The 22,997-nt window shown below is 30.2% G+C and overlaps 1 protein-coding gene across 1 annotated transcript in view; it reads right to left on the bottom strand.

The window, feature by feature from the left end:
• The window catches only part of LOC135956021 (atrial natriuretic peptide receptor 1), a 395,833-nt gene that overhangs the window by 157,546 nt on the left and 215,290 nt on the right, over nucleotides 1-22,997 (bottom strand). The window lies entirely within an intron of this gene.

Here is a 22,997-nt window from a genome sequence, read left to right as displayed (position 1 = left end):
TCTGTTGAAATCAGTTTTCTGAAGACACCAGATATCTTCGGGATCCAAATCTTCAATAATTCTGTCAGACATGCTTTCGAGAATTTTGCTATTTAAAATCAGCAAAATCGGTCCACAAATGGCTGAGATATGAGGAAAAAACCAAGACAACCTCGATTTTTGACCAATTTTTGACCTATATCTGGATTACTAAGACATTAATATAGACAATAAGGATATCTAATGATAGATATTTCAAAGACATTTGCAACGACGTATATAAGACCATAGTAAGTTGGACCGACAATGGGTCAAAATCGGGAAAAAAAAATTTTAACCCGAATTTTTTTTTTCAAAAAAAAAAAAAATTTAAAAACCAAAAAAAAAAAATTAAATTTAAATTTAAAAAAAAAAAATTAAAATAACAATCAAAAAATTTTTTTTCCAAAAAATTAAAAAAAACAACTAAAAAAAATTAAATTTTGTTTACCTAAAAATATTTAAAATTTTGAAGTATAATTTGGTGAAGGGTATATAAGATTCGGCACAGCCGAATATAGCACTCTTACTTGTTTTTATTTTTTTTCCTGTTGCACTGTTGTATATAATGTTGCTGTAGAGAATTAAGGTTTCGACCTTACTGATCATAAAACTTTTGTTTATTTTTTCTTTGTAGCTAATTTTTGTCTAAAAATGTTTTATTATTGGGTGTGTATTATTTATATTTTTGCTAACAATTTTTAAAATTTGCCAACTTTTCACAAGATTTCATTTCTGTTCTGAATGAAATCTTGTTGGTTGGCTAATTTTAGTATTGATTACAAAATGGCATTTACCAAAAGCATAATGGATGTATGTAAATTTTTGTTTCAAAAGAAATTTTAATTTAGACTTTATATATGAGTTTTTTCTTTGTTGTAAACTTTTTCTGAAATGATATTTAGTAACATGTGTTGGTTATAATGAGCAACATTTAAGGTGGGTAAAACAGTAATGAAATCGGTGAGTAATTAGATTGATAACGAGACTTTATTAAAAAGTCAAAGTTTTTCATTTAAACATAAGGGACAATGTTAAAATTGTTTTAAATATGCTAGATTTAATAAAAAGATAATGATGTTTTGACTTATTTAATCCTTTAAGCGGCTAGGATCAAAGGTCAAATTTTAATACAATAATAATATAATAATTGAAAGAATTAACACATGTGAGACATAACAAAAGTGTTTAAATTAGATAAAAAAGAAGAAATTAAGGTGCAAATACGATACTTTGATTTTTAACATGACTTTATTATAAAGCTTAATTTAACCCTTTAAATAAGAAGAGTTATACGAGGGTGGGTCAAAAAATTAAACATGTTTTTGGATAAAAAATTATTTTATTTTTCAACACAGTCTCCTTTGAGCTCTATGCACATTGTCCAACGTTTCTAAAATTAGTTTATCCCTTCCAGAAAATAAGATTTGTCGAGATCATCAAATGAGGTATTTGTTTGTAAGATGATTTCATCGTTGGAGCCAAATCTCTTTCCGCCGAGACATTTCTTTAGGTTTGGAAACAAGAAATAGTCACTCGAGTCTAAATCCGGAGAATAGCGCAAAAGAGGGGGCAATTCGTTGTCTAATTCATGTAAGCAAACATCTTGCGGAAAGCTTTCCCACACCCAAGTGATCTTTAAAAATTTAAAATACTGAGCCATGTGAGATAGCTCCAAAATTTTTCGATTGTTTCGGGTGTGGAGACCTGAACGACCACAAAAAATAATACTTAACCCTTAAATGCATGATTTTTACTTTTATTTTTCTATAAATTAACAAATATTTAGTTGATTTTTATTTATTATATTTAGTTTAGCTTTAGTTTGATTTAGAATTTCTTTAACTGAAACTTTTCGTAATCCATTTGATTTTTCTGAATTAGAATCTAAATTAGTATCAAGGTTATATTCGTCTAAAATTAATTGGAAATGGAATGTAGACAATTGGCAACAATATGCATTAAAGGCTTAATGAGCACACAAAATTAACATTTTTCCATTTAATCCTTAAGTCACGTGGCTGTCAAAGAAAAACTAAATGACGCAGTTTGTTCAAATTCTGACAGGAGTCAACTGACAGATGCCTGTTGACAGGAGCAGAGTTGCCTTTTCAGTTAAGAGCCGGGATTGACCCTCGTGTTGATTCCTAAGACATAAAATCTTGTATTTTCCCACTTTGCAGATTTGAGGTCAATATTTTGAGAAGCTTAAAATTTTAAGTTAAAATGTCAGAATTACCTTTTAATTACCAGGTAATTCTGGGGTTGATCTATATTTATACCCTTCACCATGAGTGGCAAGGGTATATATAAGTTTGTCATACCATTTGTAATTTCTAGATTTTTCATTTGCGACCCCACATAGATATAGCCATGTCCGTCTGTCCGACTGTATGTTGAAATAACTTTCCGTAGCACCCAAATAACTTACAAACATGATTGATACATAAATATATTGGGAATTCTTCCGGCTCATTTGCTATTTAAAATCAAGAAATAAACCGGGACAACCTCGATTTTTGGCCTATTTTTGATCTACATACAGTGGTGGCCACCAATTTAAAACAAATACTTGAATTTTTTTCATCAACTGAATTTTAAGTGCGATAGAGCCAAAATAAAAGGACCTCTATGGATATGCAATTTATTATAAATGTTTCTAGTTTCTGAAAAATGTTTGGAAAAATCGGTAAAACATATATGAACAAATATATGTGGAAATACGTTGACCCACCTCAGCGAACATCCGCTGTTAATAAAATGATATGACCGAAACTAATGGAACTAAAAATACGAAATTTGGTCCGAATATTTTATAATAATAAAAATATAATGATATAAATGTGAGAAAATATGTTTATTTAAAAAAGAAATTTTTTGGTCAAGTTGTAGAAAAATCGTATGAGTTCGTGGTGAATATGTATGAATTGATACAGTCGAATAAAACACACTTGTGTGTTAAAACAGTCCTCATGCATACATATTTGTGGAAATATTTGAAAAAATAATTGACAATTATATGGAATTTAGCAAAAAAATTTTGTCTTAATTACCTGGCCACCACTGTATATCTGGACAATATGGATATCTAATCATAGATATTTCAAAGTCCATTGCAACGATGTATAAAAGGCTATAGTAATTTGGACCTACAATGGATCAAAATCGGGAAAAATATTTTTTAACCCGATTTTTTTTTTAACTTAAAAATTTTTTTGTTATACATTTTTTTTCATTAATTAATTTAAAAATTTTTTTTTAAAAGTTAAAAAAAAATTTTAAAAAAATTAAAAAATTTTGAAAAAAATTAAAAAAAAAATGGAAAAAATTTAAAAAAAAATTTAAAAATTTTTTCACCAAATTATACTTTAAAATTTGTATTTTAAAGTATAATTTGGTGAAGGGTATATAAGAGTCGGCACAGCCGAATATAGCTTACTTGTTTAATGTATACTACTGATTCCAAAATAATAAAATCTAGAATTTCCAATAATTATCTTTTCAAATCTTAGAATAATTTTAAAAATATTTCATAGAAAGTTTTGAGGATTTGAGGACAATTTTAAAGCAATAATTTTGTTTTCATTTTGGTTATTTGAAAAGAAAATTTTTGAAAACCAATTCTTTTTTATCTTCCCCACTTCCTGTAACCCCTTAATAGATTAACGAAAAGTGTTCTTTATCACAATTTTATCTTCTACATTGAACCACACAAATATTATGCGTTTGAAAGACTTTTCAAGAAAATACAACAATAATAAAGTTCAAATAGTCATCAATTTAGAACAACATTTGTACAAACATTTACAAAAATACATTAACACATATATTTAAATGAAATATCTGTAGAAATATTAACACAGACATAAAAGCACACTGTGCTCTAAAGAAAAACCAGTATAGAAAAGTTACTGTTTTTGGTGACTTTACACTTCACTTCAAGTGTAAAGTCATCATTTTTAAATATAGTTTCAACTAAAGGGAAATAATCCTGAAAAATTTGTGAATGATGCGCCTCTACTAATTTACTGAGTATTACATACCATATACATTACTTAGAAGTAGTTTAGTAATGTCTGGTTGCTAATCTTATATAAAAATACTTAGTTATTAGTCATTGAAAAGTTTATTAGGGGATATTTTCTAGATTCAAAAACGGTTTGCATTCAGCCAGGCCATTTGTCAAGTGCATTTTTGGTGTTTTTTTTTGGTTATTTTGTTAAACAGTGTTGTTTGTCCATGCAGATATTTATTCATAAATATTTGTAAGTTCACATGTGCTCTTAATAGTTTATCATCCTATATTGACAGAGAACAAGGAAAAATAAGAACTAGTAAAATATTGTCATTTCATTTGGTAAACGATTATGTGTAATACGTGTTTATGAAATATGAAAGACTGTTCAAGGAGAAAATCTAACAAAAAATTATAAAAATTTTAGTTAAAAGGTTATTCGGGAATACAAAATTAGTATTTTAGTAAAATTGTTTTATGCTAAATTCCCAATTTTTAATTTGATAAATTCACTGAAATTTATTGTTGGGTTATAAGCTAGTTCCTATGCGTATTTCACTGGTTGCTTAGGCCAGATAATCAGGAAACCTTGTCCCAAAAGGCTTTAGAAAAACTAAAGATATTATACAAATAAAACTATAGAGTGTTTGAGAATTACAGACACTCAAGCTTTATTTGTAAAAATATCAAAGCTTAAACAAAACACCAACAATAAACCTTGATTTATCTTTTCTTACATTTCCTTACTACAATTGGTTGGTTTCTTTGTAAATTGTACTTGTTTTACTTTCCAATAAAGTAAGGAATTTTTCTAATCAGATTCAAAAATGCAAATTTTTTCTATAACGCTTTTAAATTTACGTATCTTCTTTTTACTTATTTTTCAAATATATTCCTCAACTTTTCTTCGTGTCCTGTCTGTAATCACCATACTAAAACTTGTGTAACTTGTTATCGATAAACACAAATACTTACTACTAATTTTATCCGAGTGGAAATAAAAGAAAATATTTTTCCAACTAATGCTTAGTAAATGGTATTTACTCATAGCCCACAGATGTTTATATGTCCGTTCATAAAAATGATTGATGTTCAAACTAATCAATGGGACACTAGTTCCCCCATTCACAAAACGCACAGAAATGTAACCAAAAGTAAGGAAAAAATATAATTTATTACAACTAAATGCATATTTTAAAGGAAAATACATATTCCATTACATTTAAATGTTAGTTGTTTAGATAAGACTTCAAATATTTAGGAACACTTTGTCTAAAAAACAATATTTACAAATGAAAAGAGTATTTTAGAGCCAAGTGGTATCTTTTACTGGCACATTTCTATAGAAAAGTGTCTTTTACAGTCATATTTCTATTGAAAAGTGTATTTTACAGACACATTTCTAAAGAAGAGTTTCATTTACAGACACATTTTTATAAAGAATTGTCTTTTACAGACACATTTCTATAAGATGTTTGCCGCGTTTGCTTACATGAATTAGGCTACGAATTGCCCGCTCTTTCGCCCTATTCTCCGGATTTAGACTCGAGTGACTATTTCTTGTTTCCAAACCTAAAGAAATGTCTCGCCGGAAAGAGATTTGACTCCAACAATGAAATAATCTCACAAACAAATATGTACCTCATTTGATGATCTCGACAAATCTTATTTTCTGGAAGGGATAAACAAATTGTAGAAGGAGACTGTGTTGAAAAATAAAATAATTTTTTATCCAAAAGCCTGTTTCATTTTTTGACCCGCCCTCGTATAAATAAAAATTATCAGGGGTTTATTTTACCTCAACCTTATTAAAGGGCTAATTGAAATAATATCGCTTGAATTAGCTATTGATACTCTGCGGAACTGGCATCAAAACCTGCCATTAAAAACAGTCATAATTCTTTACATTTCAATGGACAATTTTAAATATTCAAAAATATGACCTTTGAGCCCAGGCATTTAAAAGGATTAAATTAGCAGGAAAAATAATGTTGGCATAAGAATTGTATGTAAATAAAATATTTACCTAAAAATTCATTATAATTTTATGAAATCTAACAAATAAGCTAAAGTTTGATCTTTGACCCCAATATGTAAAGGGTTAAATTAAGCTTTATAATAAAGTCATGTTAAAAATCTAAGTATTGTAGTTACACCTTAATTTCTTCTTTTTTATTTAATTTAAACACTTTGTTTATGTCTCACATGTGTTAATTATTTCAATTATAATATTTCATTTTAAAATTTGACCTTTGACCCCAGCCTCTTTAAAGTATTAAATAAGTCAAAAAATCAGTATCCTTTTATGAAATTTAGCGAATTTAAAACAATTCTAACATTGTCCCGTGTGTTTAAATGAATAACTTTGCCTTTTTAATCAAGTGTCTCTACTGTTTTACTCACCTCAAGGGTTAAGTCTTTCAATTATTATATAAAATTTGACCATTTTAATCAACACATGTTATTAAATATTATTTCAGTAAAAGTTAGCCACAAAGAAAAAACTCATATACCAAGTCTAAATTAAAATTTCTTTTGAAACAAAAATTTACATACATCCATTATGCTTTTGGTAAATGCCATTTTGTAATCAATACTAAAATTAGCCAACCAACAAGATTTCATTCAGAACAAAAATCTTCATTTGCCATGCTGCTATTGTGAAAAGTTGGCAAATTTTAAAAATTGTTAGCAAAAATGTAACTAATAAACACCCAATAATAAAACATTTTGAGACAAACATTAGCTACAAAGAAAAATTAAGCAAAAGTTGTATGATCAGTAAGGCCGAAACTTAAATACTTTACAGCAACGTTATATAATATTATTCCAAAGAAATATTGTTAAATTGGAGATAATTTCCCAATAAGTGATTTAAAATAAAATTTAATAATAATAATGTGTTCCATCGTTTTCAAAGTGCGAGAGAAGTGGTGATTTTGATACGGAAGGCAAAGATCATTTAGGCCAGCCAAACATGAAGATTGTTCTCAAACTCAACAAGAACTTGCAAAATCATTGGGAGCTACTCAAGCAGAAATTTCAAAATGTTAAGCAGAAGCAAGATTCATCCAAAAGCAGGGAAATTGGGTACCATACGAATTAAAGCCAAAAGATCTTGAAAGACGATATCCGAAATTATGTTTGAACGCTATAAATGGACGGACATAGTTAAATCGCCTCATAAAATGAGTCTGAGCCGATCGGTATACTTGTCTTTTACAGACACATTTCTACAGAAAAGTGTATTTTACAGACGTATTTATTGTCTGTTACTGACATATTTCTATAGAAAAGTGTCTTTTACAGACACATATCAAAAATAGCTTGACCTAAAAACGTGTTCCTATAGATTTGTCTTCTTGTTTAACTTTCAAATTCAAAAAGCTATACAGCATCTTAAAACATTTTCCGCTTCACTTGCTACATATAGTAAATATTGTTTAAACAAAATATATATTTTCAACCATTTTTGGGTGGTTGTATTAAATACAACCAATTTTACTCATATTACATTTTATTTACTGTCAAATATTTTCAAGTTCATGCAAGACATTTGACATTTTAGCATCTGGTAAGTCAACAAAATAACACGCTAAAAAATGTCAAATAGTTGAAGAGAAGAATAAATGTCAGGGATAAATAAATTAACTTAAATGGTTTTACATTATTACATTTTGTATATAATGTCAGCTACTTATTTGACATATGTATGTAGATTACATTACATTTACATATATATTTTTATACATACCTACTGATTAACACGCAATGATTTAATTTTGCTTAAGCATGTGGCGAGTGTTGGTATTCGTTCAGATTTAACAATCACTGTAATTAATGAATTAAAGTTGTTAATAATGAAGGTGCTAATGTGGGATAATTTACTGGATTCATTTATTGTTACATTGTGATGCAAACCCGGTCGCTTAGCTACACCAATTATAGTAAAACTATAATTAAGGATATATCATTTGAAATCGAAAGTGTAAAAATATTGCCTGCGATTATCTAATAACCAGGGAAACCGGAAATATGCTCTAAAAAAAGCGTTTAAAATATGCTCTTAAAAAACAAACTTTTACATAATTTGTAACTAAAACATATACTTTTATTTAAAAAAATCAATACAATTCATTTCTAAAAAGGTAAAGTAACATAAAATAAAAAAATAACATGAACTAAAACAAGTATAACAAAAAATAAATATCTACAACATAAAACAAGTAAGAAAGTATGATCGGTCAAGCCCGACCATATAATACCCTACACTAAGTAAAAGAGCAAAAACATTTTTCTTTTAAAATTTCAATAATTTATATTCGTGAGTGATTTTTGGAAGTGGGGTTATATGGGGGCTATGACCAATTATGGACCGATCACCATGAAATTAGGTCGTGTGATTTATGTCTATATTAAAGTTAACTATGTTGAATTTTGTGTGTTTACCAACATTTTTAAGCGATTTATGTACATTAAAGTGATTTTCGGAAGCGGGTCTATATGGGAGCTATGACTAATTATGGACCGATCGTAACAAAATTTGGTGACATGAATTTTGTGTATATAAAACTTATTTGGAGCGGAATTTGTGGAGATACATATATAAATTAAACATTTATGACCGATAAAGTCCAATTTCGGGAGGACATTTGTATGGGTGCTAGGTGAAATAATAGACCGATTTCAGCCATTTTCAATAGGCTTGGTTCTTGAGCCGAAAAAATAATATGTACCAAATTTCATCGAAATATCTTCAAAATTGCGACCTGTACTCTGCGCACAAGGTTTACATGGACAGCCAGCCAGCCGACCAGACGGACGGACGGACGGACATCGCTTAATCGACTCAGAAAGTGATTCTAAGTCGATCGGTATACTTTAAGGTGGGTGTTAGACTAATATTTTTGGGCGTTACAAACATCTGCACAAACGCATTATACCCTCCCCACTATGGTGGTGTAGGGTATAATAAATATCTACAACATAAAACATAAAAGCGGGTCTATATGGGAGCTATGACTAATTATGGACCGATAGTAACAAAATTTGGTGACATGAATTTTGTGTATATAAAACTTATTTGGAGCGGAATTAGTGGACATACATATATAAATTAAACATTTATGACCGATAAAGTCCAATTTCGGGAGGACATTTGTATGGGGGCTAGGTGAAATAATGGACCGATTTCAGCCACTTTCAATAGGCTTGGTTCTTGAGCCGAAAAAATAATATGTACCAAATTTCATCGAAATATCTTCAAAATTGCGACCTGTACTCTGCGCACAAGGTTTACATGGACAGCCAGCCAGCCAGCCGACCAGACGGACGGACGGACATCGTTTAATCGACTCAGAAAGTGATTCTAAGTCGATCGGTATACTTTAAGGTGGGTGTTAGACTAATATTTTTGGGCGTTACAAACATCTGCACAAACGCATTATACCCTCCCCACTATGGTGGTGTAGGGTATAAAAAGTACCATTCGGAGAAAAGGTACCAATTTCCATTTTCACTCTGAACACCCGTCAAGTTTGAATTTTGGTTTAAAATATGAGTGATCACAGATTGAGCTTATTTTCCCTGAAATCACAGTCACAGACATTTATTATTATTTAAGATATTTGAGTTTTTTATACTATCACTAGAATTTTGAGTGATCACAGACTGGTTTGGATTGTATTTATCTACATCTTCATACTCGAGCTCCAAATAGCACCCTGGTATTTAATTTGTATATGACTGCTGGAAACATTGTACTAAAATTGGCTTGATAATTTCGAATAAAATGTATTTTCCCGTTTTGACCAATTTTTGGTACTTTTTTGTTTTCATTAAAATGATAGAAATTTTCTTTAAATAAATTTCAGTATCGTTGTGGGAAGTCATAATAAAATATTCATTTGTCTGTGTCAATTTATAGAAAAATATTATTTTATGAAAAAAGTACCAAAAATAAATACGATTTTCATCCCTTAATTGTTCGAATTTCCAAAAAAAGTACCAAACTTATATTTGTTATTTGTTTAATAAGTAAAGAATACAATTTGAAATTTATTTCTATGTTTATTGGTAGCAAAACAGTTCCAGTTTGCTCCTCTAAAAGGTTAGAATTACCAAAAAGTACCAAACAACTGTCTGCTAATTGTTTAAGCAGATATTTGTTTAGAAGTTAACAGGTTACCGAATTTACCCGTTTTTACACCCGAAACCTTTGAATTTCCAAAAATTCTTTCTCGGTAGATCTACATAGGGAGAGGGGAATGTGTAGTCCAAAAAACCTTTTGGCGTTTGGGATGGGCGTAGAATAAGTCTCTCAGTAAATTTGCTATTTTTTATATTGGGTGAATGACTTAAAAATCCGGATGTTTTTCAAATTTTTAGCTTTTATTTTGAAACATTTTTACAATATAGTTAAATATATTCAAAGTATTGGCCATTGTTAGCTATGACCTTTTAAAGTTATTCAAAATATTATTTAAATTCTGGCAACATATGGATTGCGAGCCAAAAGAAGTGCTCATCTTTTGAGGATAAGAACGAATCAAGGCATTTTCGGATACTATGTTTCAAAGTGAAGCGTAAACCAGAGAGAGCGTTCTGCATAGTTCGAAATAAATAGTAGTCGGACGGTGCAGGATCTGGACTATAAAGCGGGTTAGGCAAAACTTCCCAACCACTTCATTCTAAATAGTTTTTAACAGGTATTTGCAATATGTGGCCGAGCAGAATCGAAATTTTGTGGAAATAAATCTGGCATTTCTAAACGGGTGGTCCGATCAGAATAGAATTGGACGTGTAGCCAAGGAGTATTCAAGTTTAAGCTATTAAAATGGGCCCTATAAATGGGGGCGCTATGGGGGCTCAAAGTAGGGTACTTTTGACATGTACAATTTTTAAACACATGTCATTTTTTTCATTCCCATCCGATTTCAAAGATTTTTATATTTTTGGAAAGCGTTCAGCTAGGCTATTTGTCTCATATAATTTCCAAGTTATAGGCATTTCAAAATTTAAATTTTAAAATTTTGCCATATCGAGCCCTTAGCGACAAAACACAAATTTTACAGGAGAAGGTTTTTTTTGATTATTTTGAAATTTATACATAGAACTAAAAGTGTTATGATGCGATATAATATAATTTCATTCAAGCTATTTGTCTATTTTTCAAAAATATTTATAACTTTTGACAATTAAAAAATTCATGGAATACTTTAATGAAAAATATGAGAAAAAATATTTTTTATTGAATTTTTGCATAGATACAAATTTTTCGAATTGAAATAAAATATTTATTTATGAATAGTTTTTAATGAAATTTCACAGTTATGTAAAATTTTCTATTTAAATTGGAAAAATAAAAAGGAATTTTGAAATTTATTATCAGCAATCCCGCAATTCCCAAAAAAAGTGTTGAAAAATCCCAAAAATGGGAATTTTTAGTTTTTTGGCTATAATATCCATACCAGGGTCGGAGTTATCGGAATCCTTTACAAAATAATTAAAAGCATATTGGGCCATCTAAAATCTTATATTATATGTTTATATCGAATATGCGATTTGAGAATTTTTGGCCTAAAGTTTAATTTTACATAAAAAATAGGTGTTTTTTGAACGGACCTGGTCCCCTCGGTAACAAAAATTTTTAATTTTTTTTCCATTCAAAATATTTTATAAAAACTTATTTTATGAAAGTATAAATTCCTTATACAACTTCTTAGAAATTTTTTGCGATAACTTAAAAAGAAAAAACTTCTTTTTTCCCAAAAAGTTAGCGAAAAATCGGCTATTCAAAATTTTTTAAATTCAAATGCATATAACTTTGGACTTAGTCATTATTTTTAAACAGTTATTTTCTTATTTGACACATACGTACGTTGTTAGTCCAATGAAGGAAAACTGGAGAAAATCGGATACGCTGTTATCAAAAAACTGGAGTAGGTTGGGTAAAAATGTTGAAAATTTAATTTTGAAATGCGAATATCTCCTAAGCTATAATAGATAATTGATAGCTACGACGAGATTTTTTGTAACACTCGATGAAAGGATTTTATGTGTGTATTTTAAAAATGTAAAAGACCCGAGGTGTCCTAGTGGTGGCCCTGGTGGGCAAATGAGGTCCACGTTCAGAACTTAAACTCGAGAACACTTCTTCTTTGCGCATGTGAAATTTCATTCAAACCAATCTAACCATTTAGAAGTTACAGATTTGTTTCCCTCTTTTTTTTCTATACCACTATGTGTTGCTTACGATAAAATTCGTTTACTGTAAAATGTAAACATTGACTTACGATAAAATCTTACCCCTATAATTTTGAAGTTATTAACAATTTTGATATTCTGAGAACGCTAAAACATCGTCGGTCCATAAAATTTTAATTTTTCCAATAAAAAAAAAATTTTCAAAATATCGCTTACGATAATTTGGCGCTAAGGGCTCGATTTGATCGCATAATTAAGGCAAACAACAAGAATAAGAAAAAAAAACTTGTTTACTTTCAAAAAGTACCGTTAAGTTGTCGCTCATTAAAAAAGTTAAATTTTGCTTTTGGATGAGAACAACAACAATATAACAAAAATACAGAAAAAAATTAAGTGCGTTTATAGGAATATGCACCAGTGTATTACTTATTTATTGAGTTTCTAAAACTAAAATTTGTATATTACAGATAGGTACCCTTCAAAATGACATATAAGTAATTAAAAACAAAGGCCGCATTCAAAAGATACGCCATTTAATATATATGTAGATTGGGAGCTAAATAATTTCACAGTGATACAAAATAATAAATTGATGATTAATAGCAACATACATTATAGGAGTATCATTTATTGTGGATGTTTGAAAGTTTGAATTCAATATAAACAGCGAATATTTTGATGGTTAAGCAATTTTCGCTGTTAGGGCTCGATATATTCTGCCTGTTTGTGTAAAACACACTCACGTCCATAAAATTCAACCCAAATTAGTAATATTCTCTAGTAATATTAATTATTGTCCTAAGCAGTTCGGTATTGAAAATTAGCAAAATTGATTCAATGAAAAAAAAGTTAGGAACCAAAATGTGAAACAACAATTTCATACCTTCCTAATATTGACTGCTGCTTAAAATGTTGTTAATATTTCGAGCTATAGCAACTTTATCATGTTCTAAATTAAATTACTTGCAGGCGAATTTAATATTCAATTGAAATTAAATTAAACTCATGTAAGTATTTAATAAAATATTCATTCTAACAATGAATTTGTTAAATCAACATATAAATCCAGCAAAATGAAGATAAAACCAAACAAAACACACAAGTAACGTTGATATAACAACGGATGCAACAACATCAGAAACTGAGTTTGTATTTTGTTTAATAAAAGTTTACAAGAAACTTAACAAGTTTCATACATTACGCACTGAACAGATATAGATTCACTAGACCCTGCAGTTCTGTAGGTCTGAGTAGCACAAAACTAGTTACTTCTCCAGCAAGACTGGCTCAAAACTGTTTAGTTCACTAGTGATGTAACTAGTTCTCACAGTAATATGTAGCTGCACTATTTAGAGAATGTCCTCCAATTTAGATAAAATGAGACTAGTGATTTTACCAGTCCCAGGTAGTCAGTTTATCAGACATTCGATTACCTGGAGACAGTAAATTATCACTTGATCTGACAGTATATGTCAATTTGTTAAAAACTCTGGTTTTCAGTTATTAAACGAGTACATTGCCACTTTAAGAACTAAAGAGTCATATTCACCTACATTTCCATACATGTGTATATTTGTCTACACCCAGGCAAACTTCCTTTTCCTTTTAACAGAAATTTCTACCCAAAAGTGCCGGCAGAACTTAGTTCGTTGTTGTGCTGTTGTGTCACTGACTTTGTAAGTTCTTTCTTTCTTTCCGAAAAGTTTTAGATTTATAATGAAAAAGTAAAATATTATGAATAAGAAAGCGGTAAGAAAAAGCTGTTTTTTTTTATTAATATTTAAGTTTTATCGCACCATCTAACAAACAATTTAATGAAATTATTTTGTGATTAAGAAATGAATTCGTTTTATAGTTGTTACGTGATAATTAGTTGAGAAAATAAAAATTCACGCCAGGAGAACTTTATTTGTTATTAAGTTAAGGTTTCGGTTTAATTGTTGATGGGTATTTGTTTTTTTGTTTAAGCAGAGGACTAAATTTTGGGCATACATTTTGTAGTAGCTTTAAGTTTGTTTAATAATTTGAGCAAATTCAAAGGACAAGAGTTTTTAAGGTTTAATCTGGTAAAATGTTATGTTTGATTTTGGTTCCATAAACTGGTATCTTTTTGATACCCGTGAAGAATCATATTCCGGTTTCCCCACCATGATCTTTGTCTATCCATTTGCTGTTCGATACAAAACTAACCCGAAGAACGAATCCGCCTTCTTAGTATCTACCTTTGATGGATCCGTCAGATCATGCAAAATCTGAATGCTTAATGTTGCAGTATGTATACCAACTGATTCTCGTTCTTATCATGGCAATTTCTTCAGAAGTCATTAAACGAAAGTTTCTCCTTGTACCCTGTCAAGGCTACCAGAACCCTTAACCAATCTCATAAGAACACCATCAGTACCACAGACTTTGCATGTCCATTTGCAGTTTAATAGCAGAACAACCAGATGCACGAATGAATCATTCCATCTTCCCAATATCCACACACGATAGATCCGTCAGATTGTACACAAGCTGACTGTCCAATGTTGCAGTATTTATCTCTGAGAGAGCAGAGAAAAATCAAATAATGTGTTCTACCGACTTCTTCACGAATTCTTCAAAATAATCCACTTTTAAAAGTGGCGTATTTTTGAATCTAATTGAGATATTGAATTGAAGAGTGTTGTTGGGAGTAAATGTGGATCAAGTTAGGCCTACTATTTGCAATCTTATTAAAATTTGTATACAAATTTTAGTTTTAGAAAATCAATAAATATGTAATATGTAATAAAATCTTTATTTATTAACAAAACTAAACGAAATTTTCAACGTTTTTATACCCTACACCACCATAGTGGGGAGGGTATAATGATTTTGTGCAGATGTTTGTAACGCCCAAAAATATTAGTCTAAAACCCACCTAAAAGTATACCGATCGACTTAGAATCACAGAATCACTAAACGATGTTCGTCTGTCCGTCCGTCCGTCTGAATGGCTGTCCATGTAAACCTTGTGCGCAGAGTACAGGTCGCAATTTTGAAGATATTTCGATCAAATTTGGTACATATTAATATTTGTTCCAAAGGACCAAGCTTATTGAAACTGGATGAAATCGGTCCATTATTTCACCTAGCCCCCATACAAATGTCCTTCCGAAATTGGACTTTATCGGTCATAAATGTTTAATTTATATATGTATCTCCACAAATTCCGCTCAAAAAAAGTTTTATATATATAAAATTCATGTCACCAAATTTTGTTACGATCGGTCCATAATTAGTCACAGCTCCCATATAGACCCGCTTCCGAAAATCACTTTAACGTGCATAAATCGCTTAAAAATTTTGGTATATACACAAAATTCAACTTAAATAACTTTCATATAGACATAAATCACTCGACCTAATTTCATGGTGATCGGTCCATAATTGGTCATAGCCCCCATATAAGGCCCACTTCCGAAAATCACTCAAAAATATAAATTATTGAAATTTTAAAAAAAATGTTTTTGCTCTTTTACTTAGTGTAGGGTATTATATGGTCGGGCTTAACCGACCATACTTTCTTACTTATTTAAATTTATCATTGTAAATAACAAAGTGTAAAAAAACTTGTCAAAAAGTCAAAGCCAATCCCGCAATTCCTAAAAATTTAAGCGAAATTCCCAAAATTGAAATTTTTTAAAATTTTGACCATAGGATCCACATTTCCTTTGGGGCTGGGAAAATACTTTGAGGCTAAATAGGGAATATATCAGGGTTTCCAAAACTGCTTTCCGTTTTCAGATTCCAGCTTTGGGATTTTAGAACATGTTACTCAATGTTGAAATTTTGATAGAAAAATAGGTCAATTTCCGAAGGGCTTAAAGCCGAAATATTCGAAAAATAGAACATATTTCTTTAAACCAAAATGTTGTCCGTAAAGATACCTTACAGAAAAACATAAAATTGTTATATGTTCTTAAAGAAAGTTTTTTTTTTTTGAAAAAAAAAGAGTTAAGTCACCTTTTCGCGCAAAGAACAGCAAAAATTTACTATTTTTTTGAATTTTTAAATTGAAAATCGTTTATTTTTGGATTCATAATTGATATTGCTCTGAAGTCTTTTGTATATTAATTGTAATTTAGATGTCTAGCTAATAAAAAAAATTCGACTTCATTCGGTCTAAAAGTACGCCCTATACTTTTAAAAAAGCGGACCAGGTTATGGCACAATTTCAGAATTGAAATTTTGAAATGCCTTTTAACTTGAAAATTATAAGAGATAAATAGCTAGACAAGGCCTAGCCAAACGCTTTGAAATCGGATGGGAAACAAAAAATGGCACGTGTTTAACAATTTTCCATGTCGAAGGTACCCCACTTTGAGCCCTGGAGCATTTGTAGGTCCCATGTTAATAACTTAAACTGGAATTCTCCTTGGCTACGCTCGCATCAAATTTTATTCCGATCGGACCAGCCATTTAGAAATACCAGATTTATTTCCATAAAATTTCGATTCTGCCCCACTGTGCGCCCATACAATGACAAATTTTACCAGAATACCAAAAAAATTTACGATTTCGTCGACTTGCAGAGGAGAACCTTAGTGTGTTCCAGCATCCAGAATAGCATCGGGTTAAAATGTATCTTCATCTCATTTAGAGAAACCAATTTAGATATACAGTAAATACCAGAGAGGAAGATTTAATCGCAGGTATACTGTTGGTACATACTCTGAAATTCTCTCCGCATATCCTGTGATACCTCAGCCCTCTTAGTGGCCAAATCTCAGCCTGATTAACGCTGCTTTGATCCTGCGATTCAATAGCAGAACAGCCAATATCACCTTGACAAATTTTATAGACGTTTCTATTGACTCTCGCACTGTCAACACGGCTACCTGAATCCCTAACAGCCCATGAAGTTTCCGCTGTACAAGCTATTTACAACATGAAAGCAGAAGGTCAAACAATCAGTGAATTTCGTCGTCATGCTGAGGCGAACTTTAGTATGTTCCAGCATCCAGAATAGCTTTAGGTTAAAATGTATCCTCTTTTCATTTAAACAAACCATTCTGGATATCCAGTAAATACCAGAGAGGAATATTTAATCGTAGGTTTACTGTCGGTATATATCAAGAAATTAGATCCGTACATTCTGTAGTACCTCAGCCCTCATAATGGCTAAAATCTTAGCCTGAATAACGCTGATTAAACTGTATAATTTCGAAAACGGGTTATGTAAAAGCTACCACCCACCCCAACCATGGTTTAGGATCCATCTGTTTATATCTCCAAATTGTCTACAATCGAAGATGGACCGCTCGTGATCATTACACAATATTGTCAGTCAACGAAGGATATGGGAAGCAATAGTCAACATTCACATGGATGTTAGAAAATCATCCCAAAATTGTTACATTTAGTTCGTTAGTAAACAAACCTTAGCACCTTTTAGCTGACAGACAGACGGACGGACATGGATAGATTGTCTTAGAATCTTATGAGTATTTAAAATATTTACAATTTTTGGTTCAACAAATTTGACAAATTCTTTTTGCTTTTAATAAATATAAAAACACTTTTTTTTACAGATTTAAGTACACAAGTATTTTTGTCCTTGTGAAAATTTCCAAAAAAATGTATTTATTTAAGCTTCAAATTTATTAAACTTTCCAAGACTTTTTGTCATTTTAATTTTGTAGTTGTGGCCAGAAATTAGAGCAAACAATCCCTACAATACACCTGAAACTTTCAAATAAACTTTTCATGTTTATGTCCAGGTTATTTTCCCTTGTTATTATTCTGTAAGCCAATTTTGTGCAGCAGCAAAAAAATTAAATGTTATTTTCTAGTGTGTACAAATTTTCAATTAAGAAAACTTTGCTTCCTGTATTTTTTTATGCTGTTTCATTCTCTTCACGTAAAGTTTTAATTAAAAATTATAATATTATTAATAATAAAATAAAATAATGTAAAAATAATGAGGTATATTGTTAGTATATTGTACATTATAGATTGGTTTTTATACTCTACAATAGCTGATATAATTATATATATAATTTTGTTTTTAAAATAAATATTCCAAATTTCATAAAGTCGTCAGTGTGTTGAAGAAATATTCACCTTTAAAATACAGAAAGGAAATACGAAATTTTTACTTAGAATGTTTGTCATTGTCCTAAGCAAATAGGTATTAAAAATCTGCAAAATCGGTTTGGTGGAAAAAAAACTATGATCTAAAATCTGAGATAACCTCAAACAGATATTTATATTTTTCACATATTTTTAAAATTCTTTAACCAAAAAAACAGAATTTTTTTGTTTTTTTTAAATTATAGAGTAATAAAATTCCTCTTAGCCAAATATATTAGTCTGTCTTATTTTTTGTGTGTTTGTAGATATATTTTATTAATATATGCTATTAAGTAAACAAAAAAATCAAGGTAATTAGTAAATATTGTTAAGCTTATTATTAAAGGACATGATTTGTAGAGAATATTTTTTTAACAGATTTATACAAAATTCAATTAAAATTTTTTCAGCGCAACAATTATAATATTCTTTATATAAATAAAGGCATTATTCGTATATTTTAATTATTAATATGAAAAGCTTATTAAGCATTTAATTGCAGATATAGTAAAATAGAAAATAATATAAAAAGAAGTATACGTATATTCTATAGAAAATATAATTTGTAAAATAATACAATTTAATATTCAGTTTTTATTTATTTAATATTTTCACACGAAATATAAATTGTTATCCAGCTGATAAATCTTCAATTTCAATATAAATTTTTTAAACCGACATATGAAATTCTAAGACGATCTAGGTGTGTCCGTCCGTCTGTCTGTCTGTTGAAAACCCGATAGGCCCCAAACGAAATGAGCTGAAATTTTTCTCAAATACTCTCTGTTGATAAGCTTTATTATCGGTTTATGATTTCGCTTAGCCGCATATGCCCCTCCGGAAGTGCACTTAGAACAAATTTGTGCAAAATTCATATTGTTACGAAATTGTACTTGAATTCAAATATAACGATTTTAACGGCTGATTTAAAGTTGCATTCAAATAGCATTGAAAGCAGTGCCTCTCAAACTGTAACATATCTGTGAGCATTATTAACATTAAATAAAAGCTTTGAGTTGATCATTGATCGTAAGTATGGCAATGCTGAATGTTTGCTAGCATTGACAGTTAAAGATCATTGTAGAAAAATCACCAGAGATGGCGTATGCTCTAGGCTTCGAAAATACGAGCTTTGACAGTTAAAGAACAATCTAGAGTGCAGATGGCAGTGTTATAAATAGTGGCAGAGGTTGAAGTCGTTAGTGAGTTTATCAGAGACGCTATTCGAATAAACATCAACTAAGTGCCTTAAAGTGTGCTGTATTTTTCAAGTGAATTCGTGTACATTATACGTGTATACGTGTATAAAAAAAGACTGAGTGACTATTTAATTCTGTTGTTGTACATTTTAAATAAATAAAGAGTTGTTACAATTTTCAAACTACCAAACGGCTTTTATTTGCAATCAAAAGTATCCGGTTTACTTAAAGGAAATAAACCAACGTTTTGAAAAGGTTAAAACGTAACAATATGTGTGACTGCTGAAATAGTATTCCAGGGGGATACTTGAAGGGGGGCTAGGTGAAATCATAGACCGATATTACCCATTTTTATTACCAACCAAATCTTACTTTATTTGTGGAAAATTTTATCTACCTACATCCTTACATTTGTTTTCAACATACAGACAGTAAATTTTTTTGTCGAAAGATTGAAGAAATTTCTGTCTAAACTATTTGGGACAAATTTTGCTAAGAACTATAGGTAACAAGTTGCATGGATGAAAAAAAACAACTGTTTGGCCAAAATGTAAAATTTTGACCCCCTCTAACTCAAAATGTTCTTTATCGATCTTTTTGAAAAATTGTGTTTAAATTACTATCCAATAGAATTTGTTCACTTGACATGAAATCTCCCATATATAAAAATTAATGAATGTCTGTTTATTTCTTTCTTTGTTTATTTGTTTGTGCCTTATAGGAGCCTAAACCACTAGGCCGATCCTCTTGAAATTTTTATAAATGTACTTTTATATCTGGTAGAAATAATACGCTTCCTTTTATTTTGATATTTTAAGTGGGCGTGACACTTTCCATACAAAAGAAATAGTTGTTATTGGATATCTGATTAACTATATCTGTGAAACCTTCAGAACTTCTCGGAATTTACTTGGCTGAAAACTGGTGGAATTAAATAAATGGGCGTGGCACCACCCATACAAAGTAATTAGTTATTTTCAAATATCTGCAGAATTATAATTGCGACAGTCTGCAATCTTTATTTGAATCAATTTCTTAGCAGTGCATGAAGTCTAACTAAAAATGAGAATAATCGGAACAGGGGGTGTGGCACCTCCCATAAAAAGTAAATAGTTATTTTCGAATATCTGAAGAACTATAATTGTGGAAATTTTGCCCGAATAGAACCCTTTTAATTTTACATAGTTTGGCTAAAAATGGGCGGTATTGTATTAGAGGGCGTGGCACCTCCCATACAACGTAAATTGTTAATTTCGAATATCTAAAGAACTATAATCGTAAAACTATATATAATTTGTATGAATCGATTTCATATCAGTATACGGAGTTTGGCTAAAAATTATTGGGATTGGATTAGAGGGCGTGGCACCTATCCTACAATATAAATAGTTATTTTTCGAATATCTGGAGTACTGTAATTGTGAATGTCTTCAAACTTTACATGAATCAATTTATTATCACTGCATTAAGTTTAACAAAAAATGGGAAGGATCGGGGGTGAATAATCTCTCTTGTAATGTAAATAGTTATTTCTAAATATCTTGAGAATTATAATTATAGCGGGTTAAGCTAGTTTTATTTATAACTGCATGACAATCCGTCCCTACTGAAAAATGCCAAACAACGCATTTAATAATAGCAGCAGTAAGGTTATCGAAAGCGCTGTCGATGGTTTTGATGCGATACAATTGGCTTGCAACTCAGTGGTGAGAGCTTTTACCCTCAACACTGAGGCTCTGGTAAGGACTTTAGGATATTGGATTACTATGACTACTCCATAACAAGATAATTTTTTGGATATGGTTACCTGATATTTGTACTACCCTACAGGGGGTACAAACTAACATGCTTAGGAATTATCGAATATCTGGTGATATTTGCATATTTATTGACACTAAAGGTGCCAATTAGACAGCGAGATATTCTGGTATAACAGTTATATGGTTGTCAGGCTACAATAGTAGCCTTAAGTGTATAGCTAATTAATTGGCCAGGGCTATGATGATTAGAAATAATTTAATTCAAACCTGTCATCTTGCCAACATTAAAATTCTTGTCAAGTATGGTGTTTTTGAGCTTGAACAGTTTAGGTGGTCCCAGGAAACCATCTGAGCTATTTTGAGGTGGATCTGATTCACATATTTGGCATCCCCTACCACTCATTCTATTAGGAACTCTCTATTATGCATTTCAGATACATCTATTCTGTCATCAAGAAATCTGATGGGTTTGTTATGGAAACAAGGAGTGTCAATTACCTCTTTGGGGTATCACAGTGGGATATGGGAAATGTTTTTGTTGCAGATTTTTCACTACTTTCATATTATAAATTCTACTTCCTTTTCACTTCTTGGGAAGTTATTTTAATTACTAAGATATTAAAAATGTCTCATGTATGTAATCTTATCACTTGTAGTGTAACACAGAAACTAGAAATATTATTTTTTCTAGTTTCAAACTACTTTGTTTTACTATAAAAAACTTTAAACGTTTTTATTTTTTTGTACTTCCTTTCTTAACTTCTTATCCAATAAAAAAGTTTTCTATTGTAAATCACAGGAAATAGAAACAACATAGAAATAAATGCATCTAAATAATTAAAGGTATAATTAAAACTTATGCTTGAACTAAGTGCTGGCAAGTTGTGGATATTTAAATGCCACAACTTTCAATTAAATTGTTGAAATTTTTTGTTTTTTTTTCTTTTACTTTTTAACACATAATTAAAATAACATGGTGGAAACAAGTAGAGTTAGTCAGCACTCAGTAAGTTTTATTCACTCACTTATTCAGTTAGTCACTGAGGCAGGCAGTCAGCCAGTCATGCAGTCAGTCAGTCATTTATTCAGTTTAGTTAAGTTAGAAAAGTATTTGAATTTTTACAGTTGTAAAATACAATTACGATTCTCAACATGCACAATTGTTGCAGGAAGGCATTGACTTGTGGATATAAAAGTGCCACACATACAAAAACATTAAAGTGCCTCAAAATTAAGGAGCAAAAGATCGGACATTATTAAAAGTTTTTAATAATATTGTTACGAAATTGAATTATCAATTTGAATTTAAGGGTCTGTAACGGGTGCTTGCAGTAGAAACTTCTACTTATCAACAAATAGTCACCCTCTAGTATTTACTTTTGATTATTCGTGAGACTTCTAGAATATGGCGCTGTGTTTTTTAAATAGTTACAGCGAGTAGTGAGAGAATCAGTTTATTTGTATGTAATGTAAGTGTGTTTACTAGGCCGATTAGTCGATTTGTATAGACGATCAAAAAGAAAAAAAAATCGTATAGAAGAAACGCAATCTACGGAAAATTCTAAGAAAGTTTCCTCAAGAAACCATAGGCCTAAAATCAAATCCTATCTTGCACAGTTCGTATTTTATCCAATAAAAAAATATATATATTGAAATATCATTGGATAAAAGACGAAATGCGCAAGATAGGATTTGATTTTAGAC

The sequence above is a fragment of the Calliphora vicina genome, chromosome 1 (genome assembly GCF_958450345.1).
Source record: "Calliphora vicina chromosome 1, idCalVici1.1, whole genome shotgun sequence".
NCBI classification, from domain to species: Eukaryota; Metazoa; Arthropoda; class Insecta; order Diptera; family Calliphoridae; genus Calliphora; species Calliphora vicina.
The sequence above is the reverse complement of the archived record's forward strand: the minus strand, read 5'-3'. Positions and strand labels throughout refer to the sequence as shown.